We start from the raw sequence: 9393 nt of genomic DNA on the forward strand, positions 1-9393 counted from the left end.
GTATGTATACTTGCATGTGTACGTATCTGCACTTAATTGTGCCATCTTGGGTGAGGAGGAAGGGGGAAAAGGAGCAAAGTAGATAGTGTAGGGCACAGAACAAACTAAACTTACAAGGAAGCAAACAGAAGATGGAAAACTCTAAACACAATGTTTAATATTTATTATATAAGTTTTCTTGAAATAGAAATTTGTGGATGTATATTTTGAATCTCCTCTCACATTGTACTGTGCACATGGAAATACTTTTTTTTCTTTTCTTCCTTTGCAGTTAAGTATAAAATTTAAGAAAACTACAACTTGTTCTAATATGATTGATACATTAAGGAACACGTCAAACATAACAAGAATTTTGAGTTTGCTTCCTGAGAAGGGAGAAGAATGCAGAATATGGCACCACTTAACAAAACTTTACAAGTTGCTATTCTTACACAGAGAAACCTAAGGCTTTTGACAAGGTAAAGTGCCACATATATTCTATAATTTATGGTGCAGTTAGGAGCTGTGAGCAGGGAAAGCCTGGTCCTCACGCTCTCTCATTCCAATTTCTCCCCGATGGCCTCTAACTTCAAGGCTCAAGTTTGACCTGCCCTGAATCCTAGGGCTCAGTCATTTTGTTCAATTATTTTTAGGGCATGTATCATTCTCCTTGGAAAAGAAAACATATAAGAAATGAACCTCTCTGCCCTCTTGCTGTTGTTGGCACTATTGTCTTGTTTACCCTAAGCAAGTGTCCCTTCCCTTGGTTAATCCATTTTTGCCCTTGATCACTTAAATCCAATTACCTTATCATGTCATGGCATCACCTCCATGATGACATAGACCTCAGTAACAAAGTACAAACAGCAGCAGCACCAAATGACTGAGTCACTCAGTGTCTAGTTTTTCAATTTGAAAAGTGAGGGAAGTAATGCTTGCCTTACCTCACAGAATTTGCATGAAAATTAAAAAAGAAACCCAATATCTGTAAAGAGCCTGGTAAATGATAAAATGCTATGGAGAGTCATAGGCTCATAGATCTAGAGTTGAATGAGAAATTGGAAGACATTCACTCCAACAATTTCATTTGACGCATAAGGAACTGAAGCCCTAATTAGGGCAAATGACTTGACCAAGGTCACATAGGAAGTCATGAGCAGAGATTGCATTTGAAGCCAGATCCTCTGACTCCAAGTCAAGGTCCCTTCCCAGGATACCAAGCCAAGTCATTATGTGCACTGCTGGCCTCACAGGAATGGTCAAAGGAGATAGTGCACCACAATTGCATTTTACACTACAAAATGCTCTAATTATGGCTGTGTATGAGTTTAAAAGCTCTGTAAAGGTCTGATAATGATGTACTTCTCATTATTACCTTCAACTGAAACTCAACATAGAAACCGGAATGAAATAGAATTCCATCTTGTCCAGAAGAGTATGAAGTTTGGGGGTTTGATGCACCCAGTGCTATTTTATCCCCAAATTGGAGCACCTGGATGACCTCACCAACCAAATGAAATTCTTCTTGCTATCTACCATGACAATGTTAAAAACTGTCCATAACCATGAGTCTCCCTGATAATAATGATTAGAAGGCTGACTCAAAGTGACCTCATTCTAGAATCCACATCACTCCTTCTTGTCCTTGAACCATGCACCTTGCATCTGTGTGAAACCATTTAGCAGTAATTAAATAATAACTGTCCTGGATCAGGTAAATAGACAACTTTTAAAGAAATGTAAACCTGCTCAGAACTTCATGCCAAGTTCAAAAGAGTCCATCAGTGGTCACCAGGGTCCATGTTTCCTCTAAACAAAGAATGAAGTTCATCTCAGATTGAGTGAGTCCATAGTTCAGACAGGATCCCAGCTCTGCCTGCCACTCGCTGGATTTATGGTCTTTTGGAGATCTCTTCCTATCTCTGTGCTCAAATGTCCTTATCTTTAAACTTGGTGGAGAACGTTTTATTGGGAAGGGAATCACAGGACTACAAGGGCTCCCTCTTTGAGAAGTGGGTCTTCTAGTCCAGCACTCACAGTAATCACAGAAAGAAATTGAAGTGTAGGGATAGGAAGGGACTTGACCAAGGTCAGGATGGTAACAGGGGGTGGAACCACGATGTTATTTCTGATATTATTCTCTAGTCACTTAATCACTACGTGGCTCAATTTTCTCAGCTGTAAAATGGGAATAATAACAACATATACTTAAATTGTTAAGATAATACTAGTAAAGCTTTTAGCACAGTGTTAAATATGGAAAGTGTTACATAACAATAATTATTGTTATTGTTATTACATATATCAAGGGTTCTGTAATTGAATCAATGAAGGGGCTTCTTCTAAGAATAGAAAAGGTAAATCAATTACGATTTTACAGAATAGGTAGCTGTTGTGTAACTACTCCAAAAAATCCTCCACAGAGGCAGTATGCAGGGGTGGGCTGGTAAATGTTTAACATATGGCTTCCTAGAAATACCTGGCATATTTTCATATTAAATGAACCCCACTAACATTTACCTCATTAATTTTTGAAGTCTGCAAATAAAACAACAATTTAAGCACTTCTTTATGGTATTTGTCAGATGTCCAAGTGTAAATGGTCACACTTAGAATTTAACAACCAGTTCTCTTGAGATGAACAGAGCAGGCTCTAGCACATCTTTTGGCAAGAATTGAATGCTTTATCTTTTCATTTTATTTCTATAACTGTCATTTTCTCCTTTCTTCCAACAGAACAAGAAGTTTTGATGGATTAGCACCTTTAAACAAACTGCAGGCAATGGACTTTCTGTGAAGTGAAGAGAGCATGATAGTGAATGATAACTAGCTGAGGACATACTCAAGTGTGTGCATTTCTTCTTGTAGTGTTCCCTGTATGCTGACCATTGATGGCACATTAGATAATCTTTGAATCTTTAAAGATCTGTGGGCAACTCAAACATAGGGCAAGGTGTACATTCTGATGCAATTTTCAGGGCTTTCCACCTGACATGAAAGCAGATGTCAAGTATGAACAGAGAAATGTGTCCCATATGAATCCAAGGAGGAAAACCGTTAAGAATAAAACTACGTGAGATCTGTAATTGTTCTCCAAATTACAATGGGGTAAGTAATCCATGGAAGTCTGTAAAAGGGATGGGTTCATGCTCTGCTTGAGCTGTCATTAGTAGGTGAAGGCAAATACCAAGGATGATTGGAGGGTGAGTGTCATCAAGGACTGATACAGTAAAAGACAGCAACATGAAAGAAAGATCGTTGTCAGGAAGGCTAAAGCTCAGAATATATCCAAGTGTCTAAAAATGTTTGGGACATCAAACGTCCAAGTAAGAAGAAGAAATATAGATAATGGGGAGAGCTCCTAGGGCAAGAGGACCACTGTGCAAAGAGGATAGAAAGAAGGCAATGTCAGGGCCTGTTTTGCTGCCATCTTCTCTCTCAAGAGAAAAGTTCTTCAAGATGGAGGAAGGACAAGCACGATTAAGAAGTTAAATAAACCCAGTTTAGCTTAGGACATAAAAAGATAGCACCTAATAGCTCAAATGTGAGGTGAATTCTGTAGGATCTTAGAATCTGAACTCTATAACCACCTTCTCTCAGGAGGAATCTGGATATTTGCTTTATCCTTAGCTCAACACACACCCATAGGTCAGCAGAAATTTGGTTGTTGAGAGCTTCTGACCCCTCCCCAAAAGATGAGCAGGGCAAAATACTGGCATACCCCAACTTTCCCTGTGCATTTTAGGGGAACATTAGAGTCAGGAACTCAGTCTAAGGGTTCACTTCCCACATCATTAATGTTTTAAGTAAATTTCTTGATCTGGTCTTCTCCATACCATACTTATCTTTGATAGTGAATAGAGAGCTCAAAAGGATTCAGTTCTCCCCTGTTACATATGAGGAAAAAGGGGCCCTGAGGAGTTAAATGACTTTCTCATTGACACATACATACCTCTTAGCTGAGGGTAAATCTAAATCTAGGTCTTCCCCGTTCAAAGTCTAGTGCTCTATCCAATATGCCATATTGTTGGAGAGGAAGAAGGTTGCCTAGCAAGGGCAAATTTGTGGTGCAACAATGGAAGCCTAAGGGAATTAGGAGGGTTCTATTTTCTCAGAGTAGAGAAATGAAGGTGGGGCTAAGGCTTCTAGAACAAACTTCACGTAGTTCATATGGTTTCAAATTATTTGCCCTGCTTTCTCTCATTATTTCATCAATTTCATACTTCTCATTTAGGATAAACGTAATCCCCAGGCTGAATTTGACTTAGAAAACCTATTAATGACTGCAACAGACTTGGTGCAGGAACAGAGACTACTAGTCTTACTCTAAGTTATGGTCTGCTGCTCATTCTGAAATATCTGAAGATCCAAGGTACAGTAGAATTGCTGTGTTTCCTGACCAGGCCTGCTTTCCTAGCACTCTACCTTGCTCAGCAGGTGGTCCCACTTTCTCACTTTTTGGATTTACTTGACTCCCACACAGATGAGCAACAGGTCACACAGTAGCATATGTAAGAAAACAAAACACTGGAACAAGATCAGAGAGTTATTTAAGTATGTGAAGGTCTATCATGGGAATTCAATTCACTTTAAGATGTATAAAGTTGTCCCTATACACCTTCAGTTCAACGCTTAGGATGGAAAGACTCAAATAACATGTTCCCTTTCCTCAAATGACTGACATCCTACCAGGATGGATCCAAAGAGGCAGACCTAGTCGTCACGGAAAGAAGTTGTAAATTGAGCAATGAAAGTTTCATATAAGGAAAGACTTGCCTATTAAGTCTTTATTTTTATTATTCTATTATTTTTATTATTTATTATTACCTACTATAAGACTATTAAAATTCTCCCAAAATTGATTCATCTGCCCTAGAAGTCAGGAGATCTTGATTGTTGAAGGTGTTCAATTTGTTCATTCCATTAGAAAGAGGATTCCTGTTCAACTAGGGGTAACGCTGTCATTTTTAACGGTGAGATTCTCTGCCTCAGCAACCTAGGTTATTGAGACAGGAGATGAGATGCTACCTAGTAAATGGTTTGAATCAAGATTATAATATCATCACCAACATTATCATATTCATATAAAGTCATCTATTTTCTTACACAATATTAGCTGGAATCAATATAAAGGATGTAAGGTTTGCAAATCATTTGACATATATTATTTCATTTTTTGCCTTATAAAGGAGATATAGTTACTATCTCCATTTTAAAAATCATAGGATAATAGATTTAGAGATATAGGGAAACTTACAAGACATATAATTTATGATCCCCATTTATCCAATAAGGAAAATGAGGCTCAGTTAGGTTTAATGACTTGCGTGAATACATACAGATGGTGTCTAAAGAGAATGTAAACATAGTTCTTCCTGACTCCTATCCACTAAGTCACAGAAAATTATTCCATCGCTGTTGAAAAAGCCTCTGTTTCCTGGACTATGTAGAAGGAGGACACTGAGTAAAACTGAGAATTATTTTAAGTCGTAATCAGGCAGGTACTCCTTACAGGCTCTGTTGCACATTTCCAGGAGAACAGGAAGTTCAGTGATTATTACTATTTTTGTCTTTGCAGCAAAAATTCGTGAGGAAATTAATCATGTGATTGGATATAGTCGAGTTACTTCCATAAAGGACAGACAAGATATGCCATATTTGGATGCTGTGGTGCATGAAGTGCAAAGAGTCATTAACCTCACACCTTTCAATGTGCCCCATGCAGTGACCCATGACATTCAGTTCCAAAAACATGTCCTCCCCAAGGTAAACAGTCATGGGTCTGTGGAATCCAGTGTTGGAAAACATCATAAATATCATTTGATACTCTGACATCATTTTAGACATGAGAAAATCAAGTCTCACTGTCATGATCTCATAGGAAGCTCCCCTTAATGAAGTCTTCTTAGATATAGCTAACTTGGATGTGGTTCTGAATGACGAATAAGAGAAAAGCATATATTTATTTTGATTCACCCTGTTTTTCATTGACCACAGTAGCACTGTAAAGACAAAAGAAATTTTTGTTTATGCCATTTCCTCTTACTAGACAGTGAATTGGATTATGTAAATACTCTTATTTGTCCCATTCTATAGATGGAGACTTTGAGTCTCAGGTCTAATGACTTTTCCTCTTTTCCCCACTCTTGCCCTTAATCACTGAATCTGTTTTATTTTGTCTGACACTGTGATGTTCTGGGAAGATTTCAAGGTACAATTTTCTTTCCTTCCAGGAAAATGATCTTGTCTTGGGGAAGGTCTGGCAAGAATGGAGTTGTTTTTATTCTTTACCATGATTCTACAGAACTTCACCCTTAAATCAGTTGGGGATCCTAATGAAATTACTATCAAGACCAATCATGTTGGGTTCACCAGTGCTCCACCATATTATCACCAATGCTTTCTTCCTCATGAAGGAAGAAGACCAAGTTGATTTAGTAAATTATACAACTGGTTTCATCTTTCGCACTCAGTACTCTCACGTCTTTTTGCTGAAATCCCTTGAAAGAAAGAAAAATTCTCACCAGTGATCAAAATGAGTCTTAATTTCCAGAAAAAAGTCGGGCTAACAGAGTACCTTATATTCCATTATGTAATAGTGGCTGTCTTTCAGTTATTATGTGCAACTCTGTTACCAGTGCCGCCAGTCACGATCTAATTCACATCCTCAATTCCAGTTTTAGGATATGGAGAAAGATCTGTAAAATATCCCCCCAAGAAAACTCATATTAGTTTGCAATTTTCAAATATCCTGATGAATCATCTTCTCTGGCATTGTATAGCTCTTAATTGTGAATGTAGGGAACAATAAATGTGGTGGTGTTGCTAATAAGTCCTAATGTGCAAATGTTTGCCTGCACTTCCATACATTGAGGATTCATGACTTCAGAAACAGCATGGTAATATGGAAGAAACCCTGACTTTATGGGCAGAGGACCTGGAATCTATGTGCACATGCTCACAAGTAGTAAGGAAGAAAGCAATTGACATAGAGACATTGAAAATCACCAAAAGACAAGAGTGAATAGAAAGCACAAGTGTCAGCAGAGAAAGGAGTTACGTATGATTACTGCTAACAACTTGTGTGTCCTGGGACAAGTCAATTTACTATTTATTCTCGTATCAGATTCTTCATCTCTATAATGAATGGATTGAACTACATGGGCTCTGAGTTCCCTACTGACTTTCCATCTATAATACTTTGATGAGTGGAGATAGTCCATCCATCTTTACTTTAGTGGACCATTTTCAAAGGTTAAATTCAAAGGAGAACCAACCTCTGGAGACAAGCACCCTACTGACGAACTTTTCTGCTCTTGGCTAGCATGGTCACCAGGTGATTAAACCACTGTCCATTGGTGGACTCATAACTATCCAGTGTCGTACAAATTCTAGAGTTTAGGTCTTAGCCACTCAAGACCACATCTATGCTACAACAAAATGCAACACATCAATCTGTGAAGGATATGTGCTTTTGTTGGCAAAGTCCCAGAAACATAAGAACACAACTGTAACTCACTAGCTGAATCTGAGAGAGTTAACTATAGTTCTTAGACATCATTGGACTTGCCTATGGTCTCACAGTTCTAAAGAATTATTTGAAGAATTCAGACCTATATTTTTCAGATTCCAAATCTAGCATTTTATTCACTGCAACACACTGTCATTTTTTTCCTGGAGCTCACACTTTCTGCATCTCTCCTTTTTCCTTCACTTCTATGTCTCCCTGTTTTCCAAGATCCTCCCTTCATTTCTTGTATCACCTTCTTCCTTTCAGCATCTTGACTCAGTGGTGAACCAGTTCCATCTTCAGTTGACCTCCATGTCAAAATCCCTTGTTCTCTTGCACTATAGAGACATGTATTCCTTACCAAATGTCAACATGGAATTTCTCCTATCATTTGCCTTCTCTTTTACTACAGACTTGCTACTGAACACAGAAATTTTCTCTAGCTCCCTGCCTCCCCCCACATATATTCTAAGATTTCTCTTTTCTGTTTAGTCCTCTCACATTCCGTTCCTTCTAACCAAGAAACTGAACTCCATCTCTCACTGGAAAAAAACAAGAATATCTATTTCTTTGAAAAAAAGAGCAAGTTTTCCCCACAATTCTATATTCTAAATTACTTCTTCATTCCACACAAACTTCCTTTGTTTTGTTTTAGTATGATAGATGGAGGTGGAAGAATAGAAAAAGAAGGTAGCATTTCTCTATGGAACTATGAACTCCTCTACTTGGGCCCTTAATCATACATAGCTCCTTTCTCTGCTGACACTTGTGCTTTCTGTCCACCCTTGTCTTTTGCTAATTTTCAGTGTCTCTATGTCAATTGCTTTCTTCCTTACTATTTGTGAACATGTGCTCAACTCTCTCATTTTTAGAAGGAAGTAAAAAACAATTCCAGAGATTCCTTGGCTGCTTCTTGCTTTCACCCTTCAAAATGACAAAACATGTTTTTTTGAATATGTGCCAAGTTAGCAACAGCTCTCTAACTCAGTGGAGAAGACTTTGCTTCAACTTCTGGGAGGCACAGTACATCTGAGTCCTTCATGACTGGCTTTTCATCTTAAAGATACAAGGTGCTGAGTCACACATGGCCAGCTGGAAAGTCACATAGAAATCTCTCTGCCCTGTTCAACCCCAACTATATTGCCCTTTTCTGTCTCTCCTCCTTTTCATGGTCAGTCTTTTTACTTTGATTATTCACTCCTCCTGCCTTCAGAAGGCTGCAATTAAGTGCAGATATATTTATATAGATACATATAAACTTATATACACATACATATATACATACATATATTGTCCTAACAAATCTACTTCTAATCTTGCTGTTATGTTTGTGTGTATTTCTTATCCCTCCTAACTCCTCTCCTCCTTTACTTATGCCCTCTATCTTGTCTTCATATTACTAAACCTAGAAGCCTTCCAAGGACCCATATTTTATCTTCCCATTCCTTTAAATCTAAACTCCTTTCTATGTCCCCCTTTAACCTACTTCCTCACCTTCCCCTGTAGAGATACCTCCGTCATCCTCTCCCCCTCCTTATCCCCTTAGTGCTTTATTTCTTTCTGAATTTAGAAAACTTTTATAGTCTTATAGATGTATGTCTTGTTCCCTCTTTAACCCATTCCTAATGGAAATAGGTTTCCAGAAATAACAGCCCTCCTCCCCCATCTAATTCCTGTTTGTTGGTTCTTCTTCTTGGACCTCATTTGTATAAAATAATTACTCTTTTTAGCTATTCCCAAATAATTTTTGACTTTTTAAAGTCATATCCTACTCTAGTCTACCTCAATCGTTTTTATGAACCAGCCTATACGAATAACAATCTTAGACATATGTTTTAAATTTTACATACATAAAAGTAACCTGTCTGTCCTTATTGAGTCTCTGATATGCACATTATACTTCT

The 9393-nt window shown here is 38.0% G+C and overlaps 1 long non-coding RNA gene across 2 annotated transcripts; it reads left to right on the forward strand.

Moving 5' to 3' along the window:
• The first annotated feature begins 291 nt into the window (after nucleotides 1–291).
• LOC140525041 (uncharacterized) lies at nucleotides 292–7293 on the forward strand. Of its 2 annotated transcripts, none has more exons than XR_011973908.1 (4): nucleotides 292–458; nucleotides 2716–3087; nucleotides 5558–5745; nucleotides 6213–7293. It is a non-coding gene; the product is annotated as an uncharacterized lncRNA (long non-coding RNA). The 2 variants fall into 2 exon arrangements; XR_011973910.1 differs by lacking the exon at nucleotides 292–458 and adding an exon at nucleotides 1904–1991.
• The last annotated feature ends 2100 nt before the right edge of the window (nucleotides 7294–9393 follow it).

This window comes from Notamacropus eugenii, chromosome 1, assembly GCF_028372415.1.
Source record: "Notamacropus eugenii isolate mMacEug1 chromosome 1, mMacEug1.pri_v2, whole genome shotgun sequence".
NCBI classification, from domain to species: Eukaryota; Metazoa; Chordata; class Mammalia; order Diprotodontia; family Macropodidae; genus Notamacropus; species Notamacropus eugenii.